Source organism: Macrobrachium rosenbergii, chromosome 19, assembly GCF_040412425.1.
Source record: "Macrobrachium rosenbergii isolate ZJJX-2024 chromosome 19, ASM4041242v1, whole genome shotgun sequence".
In the NCBI taxonomy this organism is placed as follows: domain Eukaryota; kingdom Metazoa; phylum Arthropoda; class Malacostraca; order Decapoda; family Palaemonidae; genus Macrobrachium; species Macrobrachium rosenbergii.
The window spans coordinates 36,067,865-36,094,790 of NC_089759.1; the positions used below are offsets into that span (position 1 = coordinate 36,067,865).

Consider the following 26,926-nt stretch of genomic DNA (forward strand, 5'->3'; position numbering starts at 1 on the left):
ATTTATATAGAGCAAGACTTAAAATGAAATTTTTTTAGTTAGATGGACTTTCAATAATACCAAAAGAGATTGGTTATTCCAATAAATTCTTGCTTTTGGTATTAATTTCAATGTGAAAAAACTGACGTCATGGATCATTTGACAACACTTTCTTTGATTCACCTGCAGATTGGGTAACTATAAGATCACATCTATAGTTTAGACAGACTGACATTTTTAGCAGGTCAGTTTCAGTGAATAAATCACTATCATTCAATATTTCAGAACACAGTACTGAGAGCGAAAAAATGCGAAATGAAATCAGTCAAGATTCTGTGCATGCTTAATTCTCACAAATGAAACTCTCAGTTTGGAAGAGTAAACTTCAGAGAGAGAGAGAGAGGAGTAATGGAAAGAAAATCAACACGTCTTTGATATATGCTACAACAATGTTGAGGTAGCAAAAAATTTTAGATCTACGTCCGCTAGACCTAGAGGTGATAGATCAAAGGTTCTCTATTCAGTTTCCATAAGCAAAAATTGGATTTTCTCTGCTTGGTACATCAGCAATGAAGAAATGATAATGCTTATATCTCCTTTAATCCAAGGAGTATGCAAAGTGTTGGTGGCACCTGAATAACTTTATCTGAAATACACTACGCTAACTGCAACGTGGACATACATTTACATATAAAAATTACATGTAAGATACACAAACTTCCCTCACGAGATGTATTCCGTTATTAGGTCCACGTCAGGAATAAAACAAAGGCGTTGCTCTTCCTTCTGCATTAGCATAGAAATACGCTGTATCAACTGTTATGCAAGTTTCTAATAGTTTAGCATAAAATTTTACATTTTCTATGAGATATATTTATCACGTTTTCTATGACAACTCGATGTAACAAGGAACTTCGGACCCCCCGGGGTCAATGAGTGGAATATAAACAAAATAGGGCAGACATTCTAAACCCAGAAAACAAAACATTAAATTTAACATTGTGCTTCATGAAAGGCTAGTTTATTAGGTAACAAACCTCTTCCTGTGTGTGTCGTAGCATTAGTAAACGATATATATGCATAACACACAAAACTCTTGACTCAATCCGTCATCAGCAATATTACGGGCTACCTAATAGCAAGAGACCGTGCTGGCATATTTCCAGTTTAATCCAAGACAGACTGGCATTAGCACCGGTATTATCATAAAAGTGCAATTTGAACATATACAATTTGCACGTCTATTCACGTAATAAACCCAACTGTTGCCCCACCAATATATATATATATATATATATATATATATATATATATATATATATATATATATATATATATATATATATATATATACTAACAAATCTGACTGGATAACAGATCAGCTCATCCCGAATATCTTATGCATTTTGTGAATAACATTTGATGCAGAAAAAAAATCTGTTATCACAATAGTGAAAAACCATTGATTCTGCAAGAGAGTATGCCATCAGTTACTAACCATCCCAACAAATAGATGCCACAAATTACAGCAATCAGGCAAGACAGTCTATGAACCTTTTAAGTAGATGGATGCTCGCTTCTAAGAGAAGGAAACACCAGGCACTGAAATGACCATCCCTCCTATCAAATCAGGGCCTGAAAAATATGGAATTATCCCATTCAACAGAAAGTTATTTGGCTTCATTTGTTTTCATAGACAGACCAGATCCTACCAACACCCCACCAGAATATCTAGAAGGCGATGTTTCTCATGCCCCATCAAATGATCAAGACTCTAGTGAAGTGACTCTACAAGAAGCCATTAACCCAAATTCTCCTGAGGATGTTTTGCAAGAAGGAAATGTGCAGCAAGAAATACGCCCGAGTACCATTTCCCTATCCCTAACGTATCATCTGGTCAGAAGCTACTGGCTATGTCTCTACATTTGACAATACTCTCATTTTGTGAGGTGGCGCCACGTAAGAAGACCAGTTACGTTGTGGAAAGAAAGACCGTACAAAACCAGTTACAAAGATGATGGACAGTAGAACACACACACACACACACACACACACACACACACACACACACACACACACACACACACACACACACACACACACACACACACATATATATGTGTATGTATATGTATGTATGTATACATGCATATATGCATATATATACTGTATATATAACTATATATATATATATATATATATATATATATATATATATATATATATATACACACATCATACTATATGAGTATATGCAGATAGATAGGTAGATTCTCAACGTCAGCCATCTTCGTACGAAATGGCTGTTACCGAATCCTAGGGTTCTCAAAAGAACTGGGAGTGGTTTCCTAAAATCGTTCAGCAACTTGCTCAGGAAACTCAAGACTTGATGATTTTGCCTTGGAGTTACTAGTGAATAACAGGATGATGATGATAATACTGTGGAATATGACACAGTTACCACTAAGTAGATAGCAAAGCCCGCTCTCTACTTTGCATCTGATCTTATTAATGACAATTGCCATACAGTAGAGCATATTTTCTCTTTTTGTTACACTATATACTGAAAGTTTTATATGTGGCTGGATGACAGGCATGTGTGGTAAAAATTATTATTTAAAATATGCTCTCGGTGTATAAGTAGTTTGCATTTCAGTGGACAAAATTTGAAAGCGTATTCATATTACCCATCTCTCCCTTATCATTTATTAAAGAGGGGAGGCACTCGAAGACACCGCTGTTATCAAACACCAGCTGAGACACAGCCCATATCAAATAAGAGACTAAAGTGCCGCTGTAGAAAATATAAATGACAATCAAGACAAATCCACGTAATTTATTTATATCTTCAATCGTAAATATATTTTAAATGAGGAAAATCAAAAATATTGATATTTTTTCCGACGTAACTTACCTCCTCGATGCTCAGTTGACTTCTACGTGAGAAGCGACCTGTGGTAAGTAAACAAACTCGTAATTTACTCGTATTTTTCGTTTATTAAGAGAAATAGCAATTCATTGCGTGTATGTAACGGTTCGTTCGGAAACAAATGCCTTAAATTTATGTCGGGAATCGTGTAAAAGACGGAATGTACTCTTTAAAATAAGGAATTGTCACGTCTGGCGAGACGGTGGGCCGGGTTTGATTAGCTGTCAGTCTCCACATTTGACACTTTAACCCGAAGTAACGATTTAAATGGACACCCGTATGGCCGATCAGTCGAGTATTTTTGGCTGCTATTTTGTGGCTACTAGTTCTTGGCAGTTAGAGGGCTGGTCACATTGTTTAAGTAGCTTGGTGAGGATTGTGGGGCGGAGCCCAAGCGGTCAAGATTTACAATCTGGAGGTTCTGTTAACCAGTGGGTGAAATAGGGTTCTCGCGATAGCTTTTGGTGTAAGCTAAATAGTTTTTGGTGTAAGCTGAATAGGTTTTGGTGTAAGCTAAATAGTTTTTGGTGTAAGCTAAATAGCTTTTGGTGTAAGCTAAATAGTTTTTGGTGTAAGCTGAATAGCTTTTGGTGTAAGCTAAATAGTTTTTGGTGTAAGCTGAATAGTTTTTGGTGTAAGCTGAATAGTTTTTGGTGTAAGCTGAATAGCTTTTGGTGTAAGCTAAATAGTTTTTGGTGGAAGCTGAATAGTTTTTGGTGTAAGCTAAATAGTTTTTGGTGTAAGCTAAATAGCTTTTGGTGTAAGCTAAATAGTTTTTTGGTGTAAGCTAATTCCTGACGCGTTCTCTTATTCATTTCCATTCCATCGGAATGCTGAGCTAACCCCCAAAGGTGCAACTCTTCTTAAGGGTAAATGGGTGCTCCTGTTGGGAAAGCAGGATTTTGAGTTGGTGTAAAGAAAAAAATTTGTGAAAATAGGTATATACCAAAATCTAGTTATCCGATCATAACCCAGGCCTAGGTCTGAGGGAAACTCTAAGTACTGGCTCTGTGCCTGTTTTTTCCTTGGAAACTGGTTTTTTCTACACTTTTAGGGCTTCTGATACTGGCGGTGAGTTTGTTTGTTGGTCGGCCAACTGTTCTTTGCCCCCTAACTCTACTCAACAGTAAAGGGGGACTGTGGGAATTTGGGGTTTTGGGTGGGGGAGAACACAGAAATGGAGTGGACATGTTTATGTTGGGGAGGCGCCCTTGGAGGGGAAAAACGAGAGGGAGCTTCTCGCCAGCAGGAGGGAGTTATGTGCATTTTGCCGTGTTTAGTACTGGCATCTGGGGGACGGAATATCCCTTCACTGTTTTCAGTACTGGCCAGGGTGGGAGGGTACCCATACGTTAACAAGTTATTGCACCTGCCGGATGAGGTATGAGCTGTTCCAAACAGACGTACCCGTGCTCTGTCTTGTGAAGATCGCGTATGGAAACCCCTTGTTGGATGGACATCAGGGGTTAATTACATTTGTGCGACAAAAATTGAAGATAAATCCATAATTAACAACCAAAGAACTGTATAAAAGGTCAAGTTAGAAGGAAATCGCCGCCGCGGAGCTACTACTTAGATCTACCAGTCTGTGTTCTTACCATACTTAACCTGACCCTAAAGACATGTTTTTCTTTATTTACGTTCCTCCTTGATTCCCTTCCCTTTGTTTTTTCCCACTCTCTGCCTCTGTAAGCAGATAAACTTCTCATTTTTTCATTGTTTTCCATGATTCAGTAAATCTTTGATAAACTTGTGTGCTGATCTTGACTTTACATTATGCAATGAATTTGGACCCCTAAACTGTAGGATTACCAATTTAAGTATGACTGACATTGTTTAAAGCTATTTAGTAATCTCATGAAAACTGGAATGGAAGCTTTATGATATTGCCACCACTCATGTGAGTTAGGTCTGATAAATTCATGAAGGAACAAAAATAAAATTGCATAGGTTAGGCTAGCACATGATAGCCTACAAGAATATTCTTGAAAAAATTGTGCAAACCTCTATATGTGCAGCTGTAAAGTGATATCGCAAGTCTCGCCAAATGGTAAGGAGGAACAGTCAGAGTGGATGAGAGAAGAAATCACTGAACATAACATTACAGTGTAAACACTGTAAGAACGAAACACTGATCAGTCTACGGTGGTTATAAATAATTTCTTAAGATTATTTTGTTGAAGAAACTAGAATATCTGCTGTTGCCAGAAATGGCAGGTACGCTTGGTAAGGTTGCTCAAGCTATCCTAAGTTAGGTTAGAATAGTTTATGATAGACTGAAATGTAAAACTTGGTTATAAGCCATGGCTAGTTTAATATAATAACATTAAACATTACGTTTGGTGGTTTGTTTGCACTTAGGGCTTAAGTATCCAGGTAAGGATACTGAAGCCAGGTTACATAAGGTTAGGATAGATTATGATAGGTAACATGATTATAAATATTGATGATACTAGGCCTGGTGCTTCCCCAGTCCATCCACCCACCCACTGAAATGCTGTTCCTGAGTTTTTATTGCTGGTTGCTCTTATGATAGGTTAACTCATCCTTTCAGCCAGGCCTACGTTAGCAAAGGTTGCCATTGGCTAGCCTAAACTGCTGGTAGGCGTATGCTGAGGCCTAAGATATGCCCATACCCAACTGGCCAAATGTGTTATTTCATTCATTTTGAGAAAGTTGGCATGAAGTCCTCATTTTCTAGTACTGTAGTATTCTCTCTGGTTGGATGGTTTTGACCATTGTGTTTCTACCTTGTTTTTTTTTTACCTTTAACTAGTCAGGTTTGAAATCCTTTAATTTGAAGTAAATTTAACTCTACAGGCAGTCCCCGGGTTACAATGGGCTTGGCTTGTGATGTTCCAAGCTTACAACACTCTTCAAAGACATGGAGCGCTGACAGTTTTCAAAACAGACTAGTCAGTTTTGCTTAATTTTACAACTGAATGATTTTTGTATACAATGGCACAAAAACTTTTCCACAAAATAACTTTTATGCAGGTGGAATAATGAGTAGAAATTATGATATGAGAACATTTTACATTTCATATAAGTAACTTACCAAGTAATTACATAGCTATAGTTTATAACTTGCTCGGCAGCCCTTATTTAAAAAATTGTGGTAGCACTTCGACAGTTTAGTGTAGGTGACAAGCCCTGCCCACTAATGGGAGTGCTGGAAACAACTTAGCAGAAAACCTCATTCTGTTTCTGCCGGCTCTCAATTAAAAATATTGGGGGTTTGCAGCAGCCTTGTTCATTGGTTTTCAGTTGAATAACTGGATTTCGGTGAAGTATTGTCGCTTATTTTGAGTAGCTTTCAGGCTTTGACAGCTTTCTGGATCAGTTTTCCAGTTTTGTTGTTATTCTGTCTGATTCAAGTTCATTTAGTTTTCGCTACTGTTGTGAAGGTTGCAAAACATATTGATCAGATCTTCATATGACTTTTGTAGTAAGGAGACATATAATTTGCAGTAAGTTTAGGGTGCATTAATGTAGTAAGGAGAGAACTTGTGCTGAATGTAATGATTGCCAAGCCCCCCGGAGCCAGCTCCCAAGTGCCCAGCACCCGCTCTCAAGCACTCGGCACCAAGTGAGCTTAAGTGGGAGGTATTTAAATCCCACCTAGACAAGTTAGTGATAGGGAGAAGAATGCGGCCTCTAGCACCAAGAAAAGTACTTCTTTTAGTGTTCTTCTCCCCCCCCCCTTCCCTCTTATTCTCCTGCTACTAGCCCTCCTACTTTTAATCCACCTACTCCCGCGCCTGGCTCTCTTGCCTCCAACCCTTGCCATTGCCAGTCTCGAGTCTGGGTTTACCAAGAAATTTAACCTAATAGTGAATACAGTGAAGTGGAGGAGGTGGCTACTCATCCCGTTGGTTCTCTTAGACCAAGGTCACTGTCCTGCTCCCCTGAACCTGGGAAAAGACATGTATACCAAAAGTCCAATGAAGGCCCAGGGGGTTGGCCCACAGGTAATTGCCCCCTCAGTCAAACCTGTTGCACGTTCCCAGTTATCGGCAGACAGCCACTAGAAAGGCGTCTTGACTGGAGACAGTGTTATGCAGGTGGAGGAGGTGGCTTCTCGTCCCGCTGGTCCTCTTAGACCAAGGTCTCTGTCCTGCTCCCCTGAACCTGGGAGAAGACATGCCAGAAATCCAAGGGAAGCCAGTGGGGTTTGCCCATGGGTTGCTGCCCCCTCAGTCAAACCTGTTGTACGAATACTGTATCCCAGGTTTCGACAGACAGCCGCTGCAAAAGCATCTTGGATATGCAGCAGTTGTCATCTGACTCTCAAGACTGAAGCCTGGACTGGAAGCACCACAAGTGCTTTCTAGGTTCGTCTTGTCCACTGAAGAGGCACACAGACAATGCTGGCTGCTCTTCTCCACTGCCCAGTTAGCGGTTTAAGGAGCCTGGGTCGTAGCCCTCAACCTTCCTGCAGTACATGGGACGGTCTGGAGTATTTCTCTTCTGAGCGTACTTCTGTTAGGCAGCAGTATTTCCCTCCCAAGCGCCCAGCGATCCCTCTCAGGCACCCATTATCTGTGTTCAAGTGCCCATCTCCTCACGAGGTCCTGACACCAGCTCCTGAGCACCTGCCGCCGGTTTCTGAGCGCCCGGCACCCGCCTCCGAGCTACCGGCACCAGCTGCTGAGCACCTGGCACCAACTCTTCAGTATCAATCTCCTGCTCCGAGCACCAAGTACCTGTTTCTGACTGCGGGTCTCCTAGCCTATGCGAAGGATAGACTCCTGCCTTCAGAGGGCAGACAAGTTTTCCACCCTCCAGTAATGTTCTGCGAACAGCTGGATGAGCGTGTTGGGGACTCTCTCATCCATGGAACAGTTCGTGTCCCTGAAAATCAGCTGGAACAGAAAGAAATACCCGGGTTCTTTCGTTTTTATGATAACGAAGGAAATAAAAGAGGATCTTGCTTGGTGGAATTAAAGAGACAAGCTCTCTCAAGGAAAATCGCTCCTCCCTCTGAACTCCGACCTAGTGTTTTATTCAGACGCATCAGACTTAGGTTGGGGAGCCCTCCTGGGAGACAAGGAAGTTTCAGGCCTTTGGACTTCAGAACAGAGGAATTGGCACATCAGTGTGAAAGAATTGATGGCAATTCGCTGGGGATCGCAAGCTTTGCGTTGGAGGTGTCCGGGAAGACAGTGACTGTTCACTCGGACAGCACCACAGCACTGTCCTATATAAAAAAACAAGGGCAGATCAGAGTCAAACCCAGATCTTAACCAGGTTTATTCAGGGGAAATTCAACTTGTAAGCAGATGAACTCGGCCGTCGAAAGCAGGTCTTCCCCATAGAATGGGCTCTGGACCCTCTTGTATGCCTAGAGTTGTGGAAACTGTGGGGAAGGCCAGTTCTAGATCTGTTTGCGACCTCAAAGAACCACTGTCCCCCTCTGTAGTGTTCGCCAATGCCAGATCTGCAAGCATGGGCGACGGACACAGTGCTTTTAGATTGGTCGAACCTGGACCCTTATGCCTTTCCCCCATTCAAGATGGTGAGAGAAGTAATAAACAAGTTCCGAAATCATCGGAATGTAAAGATGACTGTAGGAGCCCCATTCTGGCCAGCACAGGAATGGTTCCCGGACTTGCTGGAACTTCTCATGGATTTTCTGAGGCTGTTGCCTCAAAAACCCAAACTACTCAAACAACCACGCTTTAGGGTGGTTCCATCAAGGACCATCCACTCTGGCTCTGACCTCATTCAGATTGTCTACAGATGGTTCAAGCAAAAGGATTTTCAAAGGCATTTGCAGATGCTATTGCTCATTGTAGATGACATTCCTTGAGCAAAGTTTATCAAGCCAAGTGGACAGTGCAGAAGACACGACATCTCGTCTTCTAAGACATCTATAGCGGAGATAGGTGATTTCTTGCTCTGTTTAAAATCTTCCAGGAATCTGCCTACCTCAACCATTAAAGACTACAGGGTAATGTTGACCTCTGTATTTAGACATAGAGGTTTAGATCTCTCTGCTAATAAGGATCTTTCTGATCTCATCAAGTCGTTCAATATGACCAAACAGAAATAAGATAAGCTAGTAGCCTGGGATTTAGACATGGTTCAGAAGTGGCTGTTACAACCACGTTTGAACCCCTGCGATCTGTCTCTGAGGGACCTAACTAGGAAGACTCTGTTCCTAGTAGCGCTAACTGCTGCCAAGCGGGTAAGTGAGCTACACGCTTTTGATAAAAAGACTGGTTTCTCTCAGGGTAATGCAATTTGCTCATTTACCCTAGGATTCTTGGCTAAGAATGAAAACCCTTTCAATCCCTGGCCTCGCTCATTCATTATTAAAAGTTTAGTAGATATTCTAGGTCCGGAAGACGTAGAGAGAACTCTTTCCCCTGTAGGGGGATTGAAATACTGTTTACTTAGAACAGAAAAGATCCGTGGGTCTTCGAGCAACCTTTGGTTCTCGGTAAAGAACCCTTCTTGCCCTCTTTCAAAAAATGCCTTGGCATTTTTTACGAAGGATCTTATTCTAGAGGCACACACTCAAATTGAGGAGGATGTGTTGCCTGTAGTGAAAGTTAAAGTGCATGAAGTGAGGGCGGTTGCCACGTCCCTGGCTTTTAGGCATAATTTGTCTATTACCTCTATTATACAAACAATGTTTTGGAAGTGCAAATCGGTTTGCAGCTCGTTATTTGCGTGAAATTGAAACTGTCTCTGGAAATTGCAGTACCTTGGATCCTATTTCATTTGCTGGTATGGTGTTGGGAGAAGGAGCATAGGAAGTCTTCCTTCATTCTTCCTATTTTCTCGATCCTATTTCATTTGCTGGTATGGTGTTGGGAGAAGGAGCGTATGAAGTCTTCCTTCATTCTTCCTATTTTCTCGCCTTGATTCATGGTGTCCAGTTGTAGGGGAGCCCAGGGGTACTTTGTAATTGGAGTGCTCACCAGTTTTTTGTCTATTAATGGTTGGGTAATGATATTTTTAACGTTTGGCTATAGGCAATTTTGTTTTTTATTCTCTGGTTTTGTTTTTTGTTACTGTGCTCAGGGCAGGGACAACTTTGTTAATTCTTTGTGTGCAATCGGAAACTCCTTTGCAACAAAGAGTCCTGCTAATGTAGCAGGAGACTCCTGGCTACTCTGCTATATGTTGAGATGAGCACCATCCAAAGGCAGTACTTTCTTTTAGCAGCTCTCTCAACAGGTAAGGAACCAGCAAGCATTTTTACCAATGCTAGCAATTCTTCTTTTTCTTTTACATTACAATTTTAATGTCTTAGGATAGATAATCCATGCATCCCACCTCCTACATTGTGTGATTCAGCTATGTACAGCACAATAATTACTTGGTAAGTAGCCTATATAAAAATGACATTTTTATAATAAAATAGTTTTATATATACTTGCCAAGTAATTACATAATCAAAGCCCTCCCTCCTCTCCTCGCATGGTTAGGAAGGCATAAACATATTGAGCTTGTTTACTAAATTGGTTCCTCTCTTACCCCGAAAGTGGGCGGGGTCACTTGCCTAGCCAAAACAAAAGTAGCGCTACCGCAAATTTCAAGATTCTAGCTGCCGGTTAATAGAAACTAATAGCTGTGTAATTATAAGTTTTATTTATACTAACTGAGTACAGTATATATAAAATTTTATTATAAAAATGTCATTTTCAAGTGTACTTAAGTAATTACAGAATCGGAGCCCACCCTTTTCCCCTCTCATGGACATAAGGCAGAAACAGAATCACATTTTCTGCTAAGTTGTTTCCAGTACAGTACTCCTGTTAGTTGGCTGGGGCTTGTCACCTACACTAATCTTTCAAAGTGCTAATGCGATTTTTTAAATAAAGGCCGCCGCACGAGTTGAAACTATAGCTATGTAATTACTTGGTAAATATATGAAAAAATTTTATCAAAAAAATATTTTTTACCATTCCACTCGTGTTTAGAGTGAAGAATGGTTTCAGAGCCAATGCTCCTCCTAGATCTGTGCCTGGTTAGAGCTCTGCCTTGTTATCTGGAACGTATTAAGGATCTCAGACATGATGCTGTTCATCTTTTGCACAGTGTTAGGGAGCCATTGCTTCCTATTAGCAAGAGTGCTTCCTGTGAACAAGGATGCAGTGTTCATCTTTCTCAGATCCAAGTTGGACTCTTCCTTTCTGCCTTTATTAAGGGTAAGGCCTCATGATATTAGGGCAGTGGCTACATCCTTTAATTTATAGAAAAATCTCCATAGAAAGGGTTACAGTAGCTGCACAATAGAAATGCAATTCTGTTGAAATTCAGTATGGGTGATATCCTGAATGTTGTATGCACTGTCTTTTAAACTTTATCTTTTTAATATACAGTACCGTATTGGAAATCCAGTCACATTTTGGGGAGGATATAGATAGGCAAGACAGTCATGTACAGGGAGAGTACCTTCATATTTGTAGGTATTTTTTTATATGGTTGGTTGTTGTCTCTTTCACTCTGCTTGGTCCAGTCGTGGACTTTTCCCCTGGCTGTAATGAAGCGGTATTTTCTTCAAGGGACTTCAGGCAAGTCCTACATGATGCCCTTGTAGCTTGATGACAGATCCAACAGATTTTATCTGTTGAGTAGGAATGTCTCCAAGCTAATTTGATATACATAGCTTTTAGTTTCTATGTCGGGGCCTAATGGGAATTTATTTGGTCCAGCCTCCTTGTACGATGTGTGAATTAGCATTTGTAATAGAGAGATAAGTTCATTTAAGATAAAACTTGTAATATATAAAAGTTATTGAATACCTCTTTATTATGAGATATTACCATTCTTTCTCCCCACGATTGTCAGGAAGTGAAAGAGAAACAATGGGTGCTTGAACCCTGAGCCACTTTGTGACATGACAGTCGTGAATGATGAGCAAAGATATTCTTTTGTTTTTTAAGACTGTTGGTCATTCCCACTGGTGCAGGAACTCAGGAATTTGAAATTGAGAAGTATTTAGATAACTTTTATATCGTAACACTTATTCTAGTTGCAAACTCTAGTAGTAACAGAAAATGGTGAACTTGAATGCAGCTCTGCCCGAGTGCGTTAATTCCTAGGTCAGATGCACACGCCCGAAGTTGAATAATGATGGGGGGTATCACAGTAGGAAACCAGAGTTTTTGGAATGGGGGTTTAGGAAGAACTGATGAAATACAGGAGTGTATTGTAACCTAGCCACTGGGTCTTACCTGACTAGGGGGTCGTTGCCTCCCCTGGACCTCCCCTCCTCACGTCACCTAACTTCCTGAATCGTGAAGCAACAGCATTTGGTTGCGTTGATACCATGACTATATGTTGCCTGATGCATTCAGTATAATAGGTTGGTGATTGTAGGCTAGGCAGGTTGTGCATTTGATCTGGTATATTTAGACACCCAAAATGTTTTATGCATTTATTAGATAATCACCAATAACAATGTCTTGCCTAGCCCTGCAACAGGTTTTTGAGACCTGTATCCTGATAGAGAAGTTTTCAGAGTTTTGTTTTTGGTCTATTAATTCAGTAGCAGGCTTGAGGCTTTGCTTTTGCAACGTTGCCACCAAAACAAATATTGTATAGGCATGGCTAGCATATTTTTTGTGTACATAGTATTTTATGTGGTAATACAGTAGCAGTTGTGATTTTATTGTATGGTACAGGTAAATTTCATTATTCGATTACTGTACTGTTGATATCTGGTGATGAGATTATACAATATTTGGAGGTCAGATACAAAAATATATTCATGATTAGACAGTTTTTGCAGTTTGGATAAGTGCAAGTTTGTAATTTGACTGCATCTTTATCACATTGACTTCATCTAGATTTTCATTGCTTGGATTATTAGAAGAAGGAAGAATATTGTAATTTCAGTTTGTGCTGCGTTTATTAAAACATAAGTATTTCCTACATAAATTTTAATTTTGAAAGAACGAAGAATTTTGTACTTCAAGTTTGTTCTGCCTTTATTAAAATGTAGGTATTTCCTATATGAATTTTGTTTTTATTCAGCATCATTTTGTTGCTGAAAGGTTTATTCATACATAGTTTTAATGTACAGTAAGTCAGATACAGTGGGACACTGGTTAGCAGGCATATCTCTTCTAGAAGGCTGTCCAGAAACCTGTTAGTAAACCAATCAAATTTTTCTTAAAAAGAATAATGTAATTTGGATTGCAGATTTCCAAAAAATACAAAAATAAAAGCATTTTAATTAATTTCACAAGCTTAGCACGTAGAAATCGGACAAAAAACCCTAAACAAAATTAGTATTGATGAAATAAAAGCAAATTTATTCTTACTTTTCCTGTAATTAGGAGAGTTAATGGCATACGTGGAGGGTACTGTGGAAGGTGAAGAGGTGATTTTACTGTTTGGCAAGGGAGTCCCCTTCAATAAAAATGGGAGGAAGCTGTGCATCTTGGATTCTTTCTCTTCTCGGTCTCTTTATGGTGCTTTCTTCTCTAGATTCACTGAGTTTTTGCCCCACTAAAAAGCTGTCTAATGATATCTGTTTTTGCCTAAGTTTTAAAATGTCTCTGAAATGAGACATGGCATTGTCTTTCAGTAGTTTTATAACATGGTTTGTTTCAGCATTACCAGATTGATATTTTCAAATGAAACTTTGCTCTTAGGTGTTATAGATCCTGTTTGGCATTCTCTTCCAAACCAGGCCTGTCGCATCACGGTTGAACACGTTAGAGAACAAAACTGTCAGCCTCTACCTATTCCTTGAACTCTACAAATTTCTCAGCTGCATTTTTATCAGAACTGGCAGTCTCCCCTTGCCACACAGACTGTGTATGCCACTTCTCCTCTTAAATTTCTCAAACCACCACCCATGACTGGCTTTGAACTCTTGAGTGCTCCTTGTATCAGCACTCATTTTAGGGGTGGTTTTCAAGAGCTCAGCATGAACTCATCCTTCCTTCTCATGAGTGATGGCTTCAGAATCACTATCACCATCTGAATTTTTCCATTTATTCAATTCACCTGTATTTCCATCTCTTCAATAACCTGAAATTTTTGTTTGAAGATAGCTCTTAGTCCTGTTGCTTTGATGGCTGTTTTATCATGGGAAAGATTGTATTTTTGGGTATCCCAAACTCCAACAAATCAACCATGCTTATACCATTTTCAAATCTTGCTATATTTTGCTTAGATTCTTTGTTGTTTTACTATCTCTCTTTGCCTCGGAGGCATCTATATCCTTCTCAGGACCATAACGTCTTATGTTAGTAGTTGCGCTAGTATTGCCAAAAAACAGACACACACACATGACAGTTGAGTGGAGATGTGTACTGAGTAAGAGCTCTGCATAGCATGAGTACTTTCCCCTTGTTTTTAGCTGGGAACGCTGCTAACATGGGAGATTTTTCTTTAGAAAAAATGCCCATAAACCATCTTGTCAGACAGTGAAGACATCTGTTAACCAATTTTCACTGTAGAACTGTAGGAATTTATGAGGCCAGTAAGAGTGCATGACAGAATAATTTGATACTGTAAAAGCATTGTGATTAGAATTATTGGTTAATGTGTGGGGGGTTTAATATCTCACCAACACAGAATTTAGTATCACCAGTGGCTGTTGGGCTTAACATAGCAAAGACCAACTTCAGTGGCTACAGCAAGTGTACCTAGCTTGTTTATCAAATGTAACATATTTTAGCATTAAGTGGCAGTTAGCCTGCCAAGCATGGCCAACTAAGATAATTTTGTGCATACAGAAATGCAAGGCCTTTTATGTAGGAGTACTGTATTCTGAAATTCAAGCTGAAAATGGCCATTGAAGCTTATTAACAAGGAGTTAGTATGCAGGTGAGTGGGAGGAGTCCCCTGGCACTTTTTCTTTGGCAGTTGTTTGCTGTGGATGTGTATGCATTTTGCTTGACTTGGAGATAAATCTGTTTTCCTTCAGGATGTATGGTGCTTGTTTATTTATGCAGTGCTTGAAAGCAAGAAGTGTGAAGAACGTGCGCAGATGTGTGTCCGTTTTATATTCTCTGTCAGTGGAACCAGCATTGTTGTTCTGGTGAGGTAGGCCTTGCAGCCCTGATGCCCTTTAAGGAGTGTGCTGGCTGCTCTCCTTTGCAGTGGAAGGGGTTTGGCAAGCGGCGGAAAGGGTCCTGAGACATTTGCTATGTCTTTGGCAGTTTACTCTGTTTTTGATACTGTTGAATCTCTTCAGCTCCTCTTTCCAAAACTGCTCTCCCTCTTTCCCTGCCCCTTATGCTTGTTCTGAAGGTGCTATATGTGTAAAGGTAGATGACCAGTACTAATTCTCTGACAGTGCCAGCCTAAGTGCATGTGCCAAGCTCTCCCCAGGTGAGACTCAGGTGCATGATTGTTTGCCACTATCTAACTCTGCTTCTTCAGCGGCGTCACTGGACTACTTGCAGATGTGGCTGTCCCTTGGTATTCTATGCAACTTGTCTTTCACTGCATTTCTGTACCACTAAGCTGTGGCTGAAGGATTCCTGAATCCTGCTGTTGCTACTCATATTAAGGATCTTAATGCAATTGACTCTCCTGTAGCAATTGTATTGTCTTTAGGAGATACCCCCATGCTATTGAGTACAAGCCACACTCCTCCAGTGCTGCTACCTACCTTGACTGTGCCTTCTGCTGTAGCTGAGAAGAGTAAAAATTGTGGATGAAGTAAAGTGAAGAAACCTGAACTTATATTTTCTTCCTCCTCCTCTTTGTCTTATAAGAAGCCCTGTGAGAGTTTGAGTGAGTGCCTGTCTTCTTTGAAGATTGATGGCAGTGTACGCTCCTCTGTGGCCGGATGTTTGCTGTAAGTAGGGAATGTGCATATGCTCAGTTTTTTTTTTGTTTTTGTTTTGTAACAGTAAGGCAGTTGCTGCACTAGCCATGGTTATCTAGGATTACTCAAAGGATGCCGCAGGGTTTATGTTGTCACTTGAGTACTATTGGGGGGCATTCTTTGCCTTTGCGCAGTGCTTTCCTGCTGAGGATTGTGTGGTGCCTAGCACATTAATTATGGTGTAGAGGTTGCTCTTTGCAGTCATGACTAGTGACATGTTTTAAGGCATCCAAAGCAGATATTCATTTCATGAATTCTTGCCTATGGTTAAGTAGAGTTCATCTTGTATGAAGAGTTATTAACTTCTTATAGGTCTCTGCCATACTCTTGAGGCCTGTGACTTCATTTTCTGTCCCTGGTAGATTAAGGCCAGCGGTTGTTCACTGATTTAGCAATAGTCTTTTCCTGATGACAGATGGAACACTATCTTTTCTTTCAGCACAGATGATATTGCCTTTTCTACAGCAACTTTGTAAACAGATGCTCAAGAATGTTTGCTAAGTGATTTGTGGGTTGTTAAATATAAAGTATGGCCCCTTTATGCTGTACATTACGTACTGTAATGGAGTACTGTGCACATGCCAATCATGCTGCTAATTTGTTTGTGCCCATTTGAATCCCAATGCCTCTTTAATAATCATTATTAGTTATACATGGCAATGAATAATAAAAAACTAATTGATATAGTTTTTCTTACACCGTATAAGAGAAAAATGTTACACTAAATGCAAATGAGCATTGCATGATTACGTATGTATTGCACAATACACAGCAGAGTCTGGACTGGGAGCTATGATCTAACATAACATTTTTATCATTTTTCATTGTTTTATGCAGTGAAAATAGACAAAACACCAAGTTATAAAATATGAGAAATGAAAGGGGAGCTTCTCAGTGCGGTACAGTATTGTAATGCTCTCTCTCTCTCTCTCTCTCTCTCTCTCTCTCTCTCTCTCTCTCTCTCTCTCTCTCTCTCTCTCTCTCTCTCTCTCTCAAATGATAGCCTAACAGTGAAATGGAAATGCTGTAGGTTTTGTGAGAGAAATAAAAATATTAAAAATAAAAAAAAATGGATACTCAGCGATTGCTTCCTGTATGGTATGGTGCTCCGGCCATGATGATGACAACAGCGATAATGTATAGTGCCTGCGCTAATGAAATAAAGATGAATGATGGCATAAGCACTGCATTTGAGCCATTGACCTCCTAACGGAATGTTAGCAGGTCGTTAGGGGTCATCCTTTAATATACCTTTTTAGTATGTGTGTAAGGAAATCTGAGTAAATGTATTTAAAGTATGTGGTTCATCAGCTCGACTTCCTGTATGAGATGCTCAACAATATCGTCATTGATCGTGCCCCTATACCATCGCTACTAACTTTATTCACACACACACACATATATATCTATAGATATGTAATACATATATGTAATATATTTATTTATTTATTTATTTATTTATTTATTTATTGAGAGAGAGAAAGCTATGAAATTTTGGTATATATGATAAAAATATTAAATCTACCATTACATCACAAGACAGTTCGCATTACCAAGCCAACAGAAGACTTATGTTTAGCGTGACATTCGGGATTGTTTGTCTTTGTGTAATTAATTCTTGGTCGAAGTTCTGTCGAACAAGCCCGCAGCAGTCCTTCCTCGACAAACAGCAGACGATTTCTTGATTTGCTTTTGTGTGTAAGAAGCTGAAAACTGGAGTAAAATGATCAGTGCTTTTGCTGAGACGACAGGGTACTCGTAATGAAATCCAAAACAAATCCAGTGATACTCCATTAAATTTCGTTTTTCAAGGTTTGATCGCTTTGCGGTTCACTTCTTCCTCTTGTTGTAGACCGAGTAAGTTTTGTCAATTTGATGAGACCTCAATCAAGGGGTTTCTAACCCAGTCGTACATATCTGATGACAAGGAAGTGGAGTACTATTTTTCTGCAAGTGATCCCAAATGACTTCTAATGAACCGGATGACGTTTTGGTAACCTTTCTGAGTCCGAACTTGGAGGAGGATTGGAGAAATGTCAACATTTGCTGTTGAAAGGTGTTTTTTTTTCCAATCAGTGAGTTTATTCTTGAATGCAAGAAGTTTTCTTGTCGAAGTCAGAATGTTATCTCTTGGACATTGCTTGCTGGAGTTCAAGGTATTTGAATGCTGATAAATATCTGCCAGATACGTTTGTTTCATCTGCCACTTTATTATCTTTGAAGAAAAGCAGTAGTTTATTATCATCTATGAAGAATGAAGGCAGTAGTTTATTATTATCTCTGAAGAAAAGCAGTAGTTTATCATTATCTTTGAAGAAAAGCAGTAAATTTAGATCACCGTCATTTGTAGTACACGCTTATTTCACGATTTCTTGTGGAACCCCGGTTGATGTTCTGCATCGGAACCTTGGTTGGGAATCGCTCCTATGCATCCTCAGTAACCCCTTTGAAATCTTACGCGAGGCCTTCTTCATCATTAATAAGCGCCCTAGTCGAGACTGTTGCTTGAAACTTTCGCAGGACAGTCAGAAGGGAGCATTACTATTTCATGAAAAATTACATGATGGCAGTCACTTAATGACCAACACAAATATGGCGCTGTCATTATTATTTGTTAGTATACTTTATGTAGTCTATTATTTTTAATCTTGTTAGTCTTTATATATATATATATATATATATATATATATATACATATATATATATATATATAATATATATATATATATATATATAAATTTCTGACTCACGTCAGGATCAGAACCCAGGTCTTTCAGTTTCAGTTGAAAGACCTAAGTTCGATCCCGACCTGAGTCAGAAATTTATTTCTGTTCCACACGTCATTGTGTGTTGATTATTTCCATATATATATATATATATATATATATATATATATATATATATATATATATATATATATATATATATATATATATATATATATATATATATATATATATATATATATATATATTATATAGCTATATATATATATATATATATATATATATATATATATATATATATATATATATATTATATAATATAATATACTTATTTGGTTATTAAGTAACTGCCATCATGTAATTTATATATATATATATATATATATATATATATATATATATATATATATATATATATATATATATAAATTTACGCATTTTCCGGCGTATATCACGTTTGTAGTTTATGAAGACGTAGGTGTGTATATTGACATTCAGGTTTTTAAAATCTGTCACTTATTTCCGGAGTTACGGTAGTTTTTATGACCCACGTGTATTTGTTTACATTGCGCTCGCGTGAGGCAAGATGGCGCCGGTCTTGGCTGTCATTGGCCAACGGCCAAGCATGAGTCTGTCGCCCCTGCCCAGTTCTACTCCTTTTGTTTAACTAAATTTAGTCGAATGAAGCGATTGTCTCATCGTTAATGTGAACTTTTTTTTACTGACTCCGAAAATTAGGCTGCTGATTCAAGTGTATACGGTATTGGAAAGACGCGTAAACGCAAAGAAAGAATATAAAATGTATAGTCAAGGACAGTTGCTTAAAACGTTAAGTTTGCGGTATTTCGATGAATACAGTAGTGGAAAACTTAAAAAAAAAAAGTTATTTATAATCTGAAGAGCATCTTATGTATCAGCACGTAGGGTTTTGCACAGGTACAAACCAAGCCGAGTCTTGAAAGGTTTCGCTCATGATCGTAGATGAAAAGAATTACTCACTGTTAATAGTTTACTTTTTATCTCATATTGTTTCCTCCATTCGATACATATTTCATTTTGCATCTGTCAAGTTGGTTTTGGTATCGTGAGCGTAGAAATGAAGTATATTTCTCGTAGGAAGTTTCCCTGTACAGCTGTTCAGCTGGAGGTGACATAAATAGTTGCCTTGAAAAGTGTTCGGTTAACGGTGTGGTTTAGCTTAGGCATAACCTACCGAAGCTATTTCTTGTTGTCAAAGTAAAAGCCCCCTGTTGTCAAAGTAAAAGGCCTTCTCCCCCACCCCCAAAAATAGCCATCACCCTGTAAGTCACAGGTCTTTAAATGATTTTTGACCTAAAAGGGTAATTGACTTTATTAATGAAACTTTTGATGAACTAATATTCGAAGAATGGGAAAAACATAATTCTTTGTTTTCCATGGAAAAGAAAAACAATAGTTATCCTTACTGTTAGCCTAGTGCTCTCTTATAAAGATAGTAATTTTAAATAGTGAGTTTGTGTGCTTGAGTGAATACGCGAGTGTGAGCGAGCGTGTGCATTTCACACACTAAACAATTATATTTCCACCCAGCTGTTGAAGAGAAATAGAAAGACAAGAAATTTACTCTGCCCGTCTCTAAATTCAAGTTATTGACGGTAGTCTGGTCATTGCTCTCAGTGCAAATTTTAGGCAGAAGCCGAAGCCCCGTATCCTCCTCCTTACCGGATTTATAGTAACACATTTAGGCCCAACCCACATACGTCGAATTACGTTATTTTCAATAGTTATTGCGTGATAACATTATCAGTAGGTGTTTCCCATTGTATCTTTAGCAATACTGGCTTGCCTGACTGCTTTTGCATGGGCACGTTTGAGGGGGACCAACTAGGAGCACAACTCGCCAGTGGAGGGTTGTGTGCTTCGTAGACCCCCCCCCCCCTCCTCTTAAAAACGCCCCCTTTTCTCTCTCTCTCTCTCTCTCTCTCTCTCTCTCTCTCTCTCTCTCTCTCTCTCCATTGATGCATGCCTTAAAAATCCAGTATGCCTCTTTTCATCTAAACCAGTGGTTCTCAACTGGTGGTCCATGGTGACATTTTGGGTGGTCCACAGGGCGTTCACTATTTTTGATAATGGAGATTGGTACATATATTTTTCAGTTTACTGAGATTCAGTAAGAACCATTTTATCCAGATAAATAAATGGTAATTTGTTTTATTTTATTTATATTATATTAAAAATATAATGACAATCTTCAGGTTTTAAAATTCTCATGTAAGAAATATATCTAAATCCAAAATATTTGTTGTCTATGCTTTGTTTATCATTAGGGTACTCATTGAAAGAAACGGTCCACGATCAAATTTTTTTGGGGGGTTGGTTGGGGGGGACTGTTGGTCCATGAGCTGAAGCGAATTGAGAACCACAAATCTAAGTGGTAATTTGGGTATGTTTTTGTTAATTGAACCATTTTTTTTTGGGTGGGGGACTGTTGGTCCATGAGCTGAAGCGAATTGAGAACCACAAATCTAAGTGGGTACCTTTTTGTTAAGTGAACGTCGTCAGTGTGGTTCCTTAGAACGTAGAACGTCTTTTCTTAATTAAAATAACGAACGTTTTTCTTAATTATAATAACGAACATTACCGTCAGTGTGGCGAAGGAAGGGAGGAAGAAAGAACCGAACAGCTTGCATTGAGGCGAAGCGAGGGCGGCTATTAGGCAAAGGCAACTTTATGCCGGCACCGGCTCTCTTTCTTTTTCTCTGTACAACTTTGGGTAAGATCAATTTTGCCCACATCCCCTGCAGAGTGAATTTTTTTTCTCTCTCTCTCTCTCTCTCTCTCTCTCTCTCTCTCTCTCTCTCTCTCTCTCTCTCTCTCTCTCTCTCTGCCTCCACTTCTTCCTTCACTTCTTCCTTCCAAGTGGGGAGGATTCCTGCGAGGAAAAGCTGTCTTGGGAATAAAGAAATCAGGCATACGATAGCCAGTGCCTCGCCGGAAACGAGGGTCGCCGAACAAGCCATCAAATGGCTTATGCGAGTTGGGTATTTTTTTTTTTACAGCGTCCCTGTGATTGAAATAGGAAAAGTGCGTTGATCTCGGGAACTTTCGGTGGGGCTCGGAGATAGATTTGGAAGGTGGTCTCGGAGGGGAGACTTGAAGCAAGAGATGGCGAATGGTGTTTGGTGTCAGTATGGCTATATATTTATATATAGATCGCGTCCTCCTTCCTACCATAACTCCCCCCCTCCCCCCTCTCTCTCTCTCTCTCTCTCTCTCTCTCTCTCTCTCTCTCTCTCTCGCTTTTACCATCACCACCTCACCACACCCATGCCTATTTTCTGTCCGCTAGTGAGGTAAGCCATCCTTCCTTCGCCAACGCCATCATTTTTTGTGGCACCGTTTTACTCCACACATGCCTGACTCCGTATTCGCTTTTATTTTTCTATTTATGTGTAAAGGGCGCGTTGCGCCAAGTGCCCTCTCTCTCTCTCTCTCTGCGTGTTCTGCAAATTTCGAAACGTAAGTCAGCGAATTTCTCTGAAACTTGTTATTCTGTTTTTCTGAGAAGTGTACTGGAGGCGTCTTGGATGGAGTGTCGTTATTTATAGATCTGGCAGTAATTTAGGGAATGTTCCTCACACGTTTTCTATTTTTGCATGCTTTGGTTCATATGACGGGGCTGTATTGTTACTAAGATCTTCTTATGAGTTAATAGCGTGTTGATAACGAAAGTGCGCTCCATATTAATGTATTCGGTATTTCTCTTTGATTGGCGTATTGAGTGGACGGTTCATTCCTCATTCTGTGTTTGCATCATTCTGTTGTTGTAACTCCATTCTGTAAAAGCAGTCAGTCAATCTCTCTCTCTCTCTCTCTCTCTCTCTCTCTCTCTCTCTCTCTCTCTCTCTCTCTCTCTCTCTCTCTCTCTCAATTAGTGTATAGTTGTTTTTTGTTTTGTCATATTTTTGTAGCCACAAGCAGTTCTTGCTCAAGAAATGCCCCTTTACATACCTCACACCAGAGAGAGAGAGAGAGAGAGAGAGAGAGAGAGAGAGAGAGAGAGAGAGAGAGGTCGTTACCACCAGTCCCCACCTCTTCTAAGTCCCCCAGACCCCCATTCTCACTGCCCCTCCCCCTCCTCCCCACCCACCTTCCGTGAGTCACACGAAACTTATCTCCCCGTCTTCCTCCTCATTCCACTACTCCCCTACATCCTCACTCCCTCACACCCGCCTCATTTCCTCCTCCTCCTCCTCCTCCTCCCACATCTCAGTTCTCATATATTACAGCTTTCCCATAGGAATGTATGTCGATTTTTAATGGAGGTCATTTGTTTGCTTATAGCGACTTGTTGCTACAGAAATATGACAGAACTAAAAACAACAATATAATCATTTCGAGGAGAGAGAGAGAGAGAGAGAGAGAGAGAGAGAGAGAGAGAGAGAGAGAGAGAGATTTTGACTGACTGCATTCTTTAGATTGGAGTTACAACAAAGAAGGTTATTGACACGGAATGAGAAATGAACCGCCCACTCAGTATGCCAAAGAGAAATACTGAATATTATACATTAATAAGAAGTGAACATTCGTTATCAACATGCTATTTAACTCATAAGGTAATCTTAGTAACAATACAACTCCGCCATATTGAACAGCCATACAAAAATATGTCGTGAAGTGAAGGTAATTCGTGCAAATACTACCCTTCAACAAATTTCTGAGAGAAGTCATGCAAGTATCTGTGATGCATTATTATGAGTAACTGCCAATACACCCATATCCATCATGGGAACTGCAAAAAAAAAAATCTAAACTGCCATTCTCCTCACTCTCCTCCTTCCTCATGTAAAAGCCGCCCTCCACCCCATCTGTTGGCCATTCCCGCCCCCCTCTTCACCTTGATCCCCTCTTCATTCTCTTCCTCGTTTCACGGAGCCCCTTATCCTCGTTTCATGGAGCCCCTTATTTCTCCTGGACACAAACTTTCCATCTTAGCGTACAAAATTTTTCAGCAGCGCATTTCCAGGTGAATGACATCGCCCCCCCCCCTTAATCTAACTTAATGCAACATCCCAAGCTTCCCCAGCCGTCCAGCCCACCCCCTTCTGGTTTCATGCCTATCCTTATACCACCCTTCACAAACGTAACCTTGTAGCAGCACGTGGCTTGCGTGCCCCACGGAGCCCACTGCAAGAGAAGAAACCAACATACAGCGAGGCCGTGTCTGGTAGGGGCATCCAAGAGCAGCTGAACTATCTGATTTGAAAGGTTTTAAGAAGATGTTACATTTTCCTAACTCTCCCTGCAATTCACTGATAACACACCAAAACAGACTGAATTTTATTTGGGAGTTTGTTCACGTTATCTAAAATTGTCGTGACTCTCAGAAGCAAGAGTTCTCTTGCTATCTTAGAAACTGCTATACATTAGCGAAACCATGTTTGTAAAACTTGTGACCATCAAGGCCTCAAACTCAAAGGGACATAGTACACTGTATACAGAAATGAAAACCAACCCTGAATACAGCTACAGAGGTGGGATTCCTTCCTTTCATCATAAGGGTGAGAAGTAGTCATGATGATCACTAAGTGCCAAAGTTTGGTGCCAGAAAGGTACTTTTTGCCACCAGCCTCCCTTCCCAAAGCATTCAAGTTGTCTTCATTGTACTGCCCAGAGCAGTCACACCAGTCCTTCCATTAAACAACAGTGGTGTACCAGCAACAGTGACCAGTGGTCAGCTGAGGTGAACACGATAACAACGAAATTCAATTCTTCAGAATAGCAGTTTATGTAATTCTTTGACATTATTTGTTATGCTAGTTTCCCTGTGGACGTTAAGGGTTCTGCTCGCTAATGCCCATGTTCACAGATCATGCTTTTAGTATTTTATGTGCCTTCGTAGTAATGAGATAAGTTCATGGGCACCATTGTTGTAGATAGTACAGTTTGAGCTTTTTTTATGGTTAAAGAGCTGTTTGATGACGTTCCCTGACGTTCGTGGTGCTAATGTCTTATCTATATGATATGCTGTCCAGAGATAGCCGCTTGTAGATAGCCGCTTGTGCCTTTTGTTCTGTATGCCAATTGAGGCATTGAGATAATGAAAGGGCAGTGCTCTGTTATCTGGCAGTGTTATCTATGTTTCATTGTTAACCGACTTTGATTCTTCTCCGTTTCTACAATGTGGTATATGTCGCTGTTCTGTTGTACAATGTTCATGTTTGTTTCATACTCTTTTACACCGGATCAGATGTTCCACTGAATGTTGGAACTTGATACTAAATACTTAACATAGCCTAATGTATACACATATTTTGTGTTTAAGGAGGAAATGAAAACAGCAGCTATTTGGTGACTGAATAAAACCACCTTGTAAGAGCAACTACTGGGACATTGAGTAATGTTTTTATGAAAAGTCAAGCATTTGTCTGACACCTGTCACAAGCAGAAGTTCGAAATATGCCCAAATATACATAGAAGAAAAATGGAATAGACAGAGATTGAGATTATATGAAAGTGAGTGATTGGAGAATGAATGCATTGATTTTTTGCTGAATAGAGAAATGTAGAGTTATTGTTTTTGAATCATACTTCCTTTCATTCGTTTTGGTAATGTTTGTTGTGATTTCTGATCTATGTAAACCAGCCAGTCTCTCGTTGATGTTAAACCTGATATTTTCTTAATATTTGTACTCTATTTCTCACACCCTTGTTTGTTACTTTGTTTTTAAGCTGCCCGATGAATTGCATTGTTATTTATTTTGCTATTTTATTGATGAATGCAGATGCTTCTTTCTCGAATCTGATTAGCAGTTAAATTTAGCAGTGAAATTTATCGTAAGTTCAGTTAAATTTACAAAAGAAGGCATCATTTCAGTTAAATTTACAAAAGAAGGCACCATTTCGGTTTAATTTACAAAAGAAGGCATCATTGCAGTTAAATTTACAAAAGAAGGCATCATTGCAGTTAAATTTACAAAAGAAGGCATCGTTTCAGTTAAATTTACAAAAGAAGGCATCATTTCAGTTAAATTTACATAAGAAGGCATCGTTTCAGTTAAGTTTACATAAGGAGGCATCATTTCAGTTAAATTTACATAAGAAGGCATCATTTCAGTTAAATTTACAAAAGAAGGCATCGTTTCAGTTAAATTTCCAAAAGAAGGCATCATTTTTATGAGGACCTCTTCACCCATCACCTTAGGTGTCATTCATATAATGCTTACTATCTTGGGTGGTAATATTTGTCCCTTCTCTTGGGCACTCCAACTTTCCCCGTGTTTACATTCCATCATGATGTTAACATTAGCATTATTATTACTCTCAACAGGCACTCTTTTCCTTCCAAGATTAACTATTTAATCATCTCCCTTTTCCCCGAATATGGTCACTTTACTCAGTTTGCCAGAAATCGGGTCCAGCCCTAAGATTTATTTTTTTTTATCTGTTATCTAGAAAAATACATTTTAAAGTTCATTTTACTATTCAGTACATATGCAATATATGTGTAATTTATGTACAAAATCAACAAATATGTCATAATATTTTATATACATATACTTAAATTTGCTATGTACTACATATACACATACCCACGTACTGTATAGTATACATACCCATTATAGTATACACTCGTATATATCTTTATATATTGAAATTCCAGGTAACTACGTGCAAAATGAGAATAAATGTTTTTAAATGATTTACGCAGTACATATCTATTCCTGTATATACTTTCTCCTATTAAAACAATTAAATGTGGATCATTTAACAACAACCCAGATTTATAACTATACCAAATACCAGATATAAAATCTGCTCTAAGATTAGGGAGATCCCAGCAACCACAGTAGAAGGAACAATATAATAATCATGTTCAATAAGGAGTTTGTTAGAGAATGTGTCGCAGTTACGTTCAGGTGACTCATTGAAGTGGGAATTTAACAAATACTTTTAGTTTTCATCACAACATTGCCATGACAGATTTGTTAGGTAGTAAACATGTCATGGTTCCCAGCAGTCTATTAGTGTACTGTTCCCATTGATGTGTAGAGTTTCTCATAATTGAGTTAGTCACATTGAAAGAAACATTTATTCAAAAGGGCATCTTTTCTCTTCTCCCAGGATTCACTTTGACCGACAGCATATATACCCCTTTTGACCAGATGTAGGATTGGGGCTGGGTGGTTCTTCCTAGTTTTCTGTGGCTGCTTTGTTCTCCTTCCGTGCCTGTGGGATAGATTGGCCGGGCATTTGGAGGTTTATGATTCAGAAATGTTTCTGTAGGGAGTATACATTGATTCATTGAAATTTAGGATTTACTAACTTTTTTTTTTGTAAGTGTGCAGGTCTGAGCACAGCCTGGGCCACTTGATGACGCCTTGACTGCTTCTGCCAGGTTGCCCACAATCGTGTATTTCCCATGTTAAACTGCTTGGGGCTCCCCTATGCTTCCTTTACATTCAATTCCTTTTTTGCTGTTTTCAAACGTTTCTCATTCATTGG

The 26,926-nt window shown here is 39.3% G+C and overlaps 1 protein-coding gene across 4 annotated transcripts in view; it reads left to right on the top strand.

Moving 5' to 3' along the window:
* Window positions 1–2,876: 2,876 nt before the first annotated feature.
* capt (adenylyl cyclase-associated protein 1) overlaps window positions 2,877–26,926 on the top strand; it is a 190,066-nt gene continuing 166,016 nt past the window's right edge. For 2 of the 4 annotated variants that reach the window (XM_067121602.1, XM_067121598.1), the window contains exon 1: window positions 2,908–2,936. The gene's annotated coding sequence lies outside the window, so the exon portion shown is untranslated. Of the gene's footprint in view, window positions 2,937–21,860; window positions 21,941–26,926 lie in introns of those variants that run through there. The other 2 variants (XM_067121596.1, XM_067121597.1) reach the window with 2 other exon arrangements.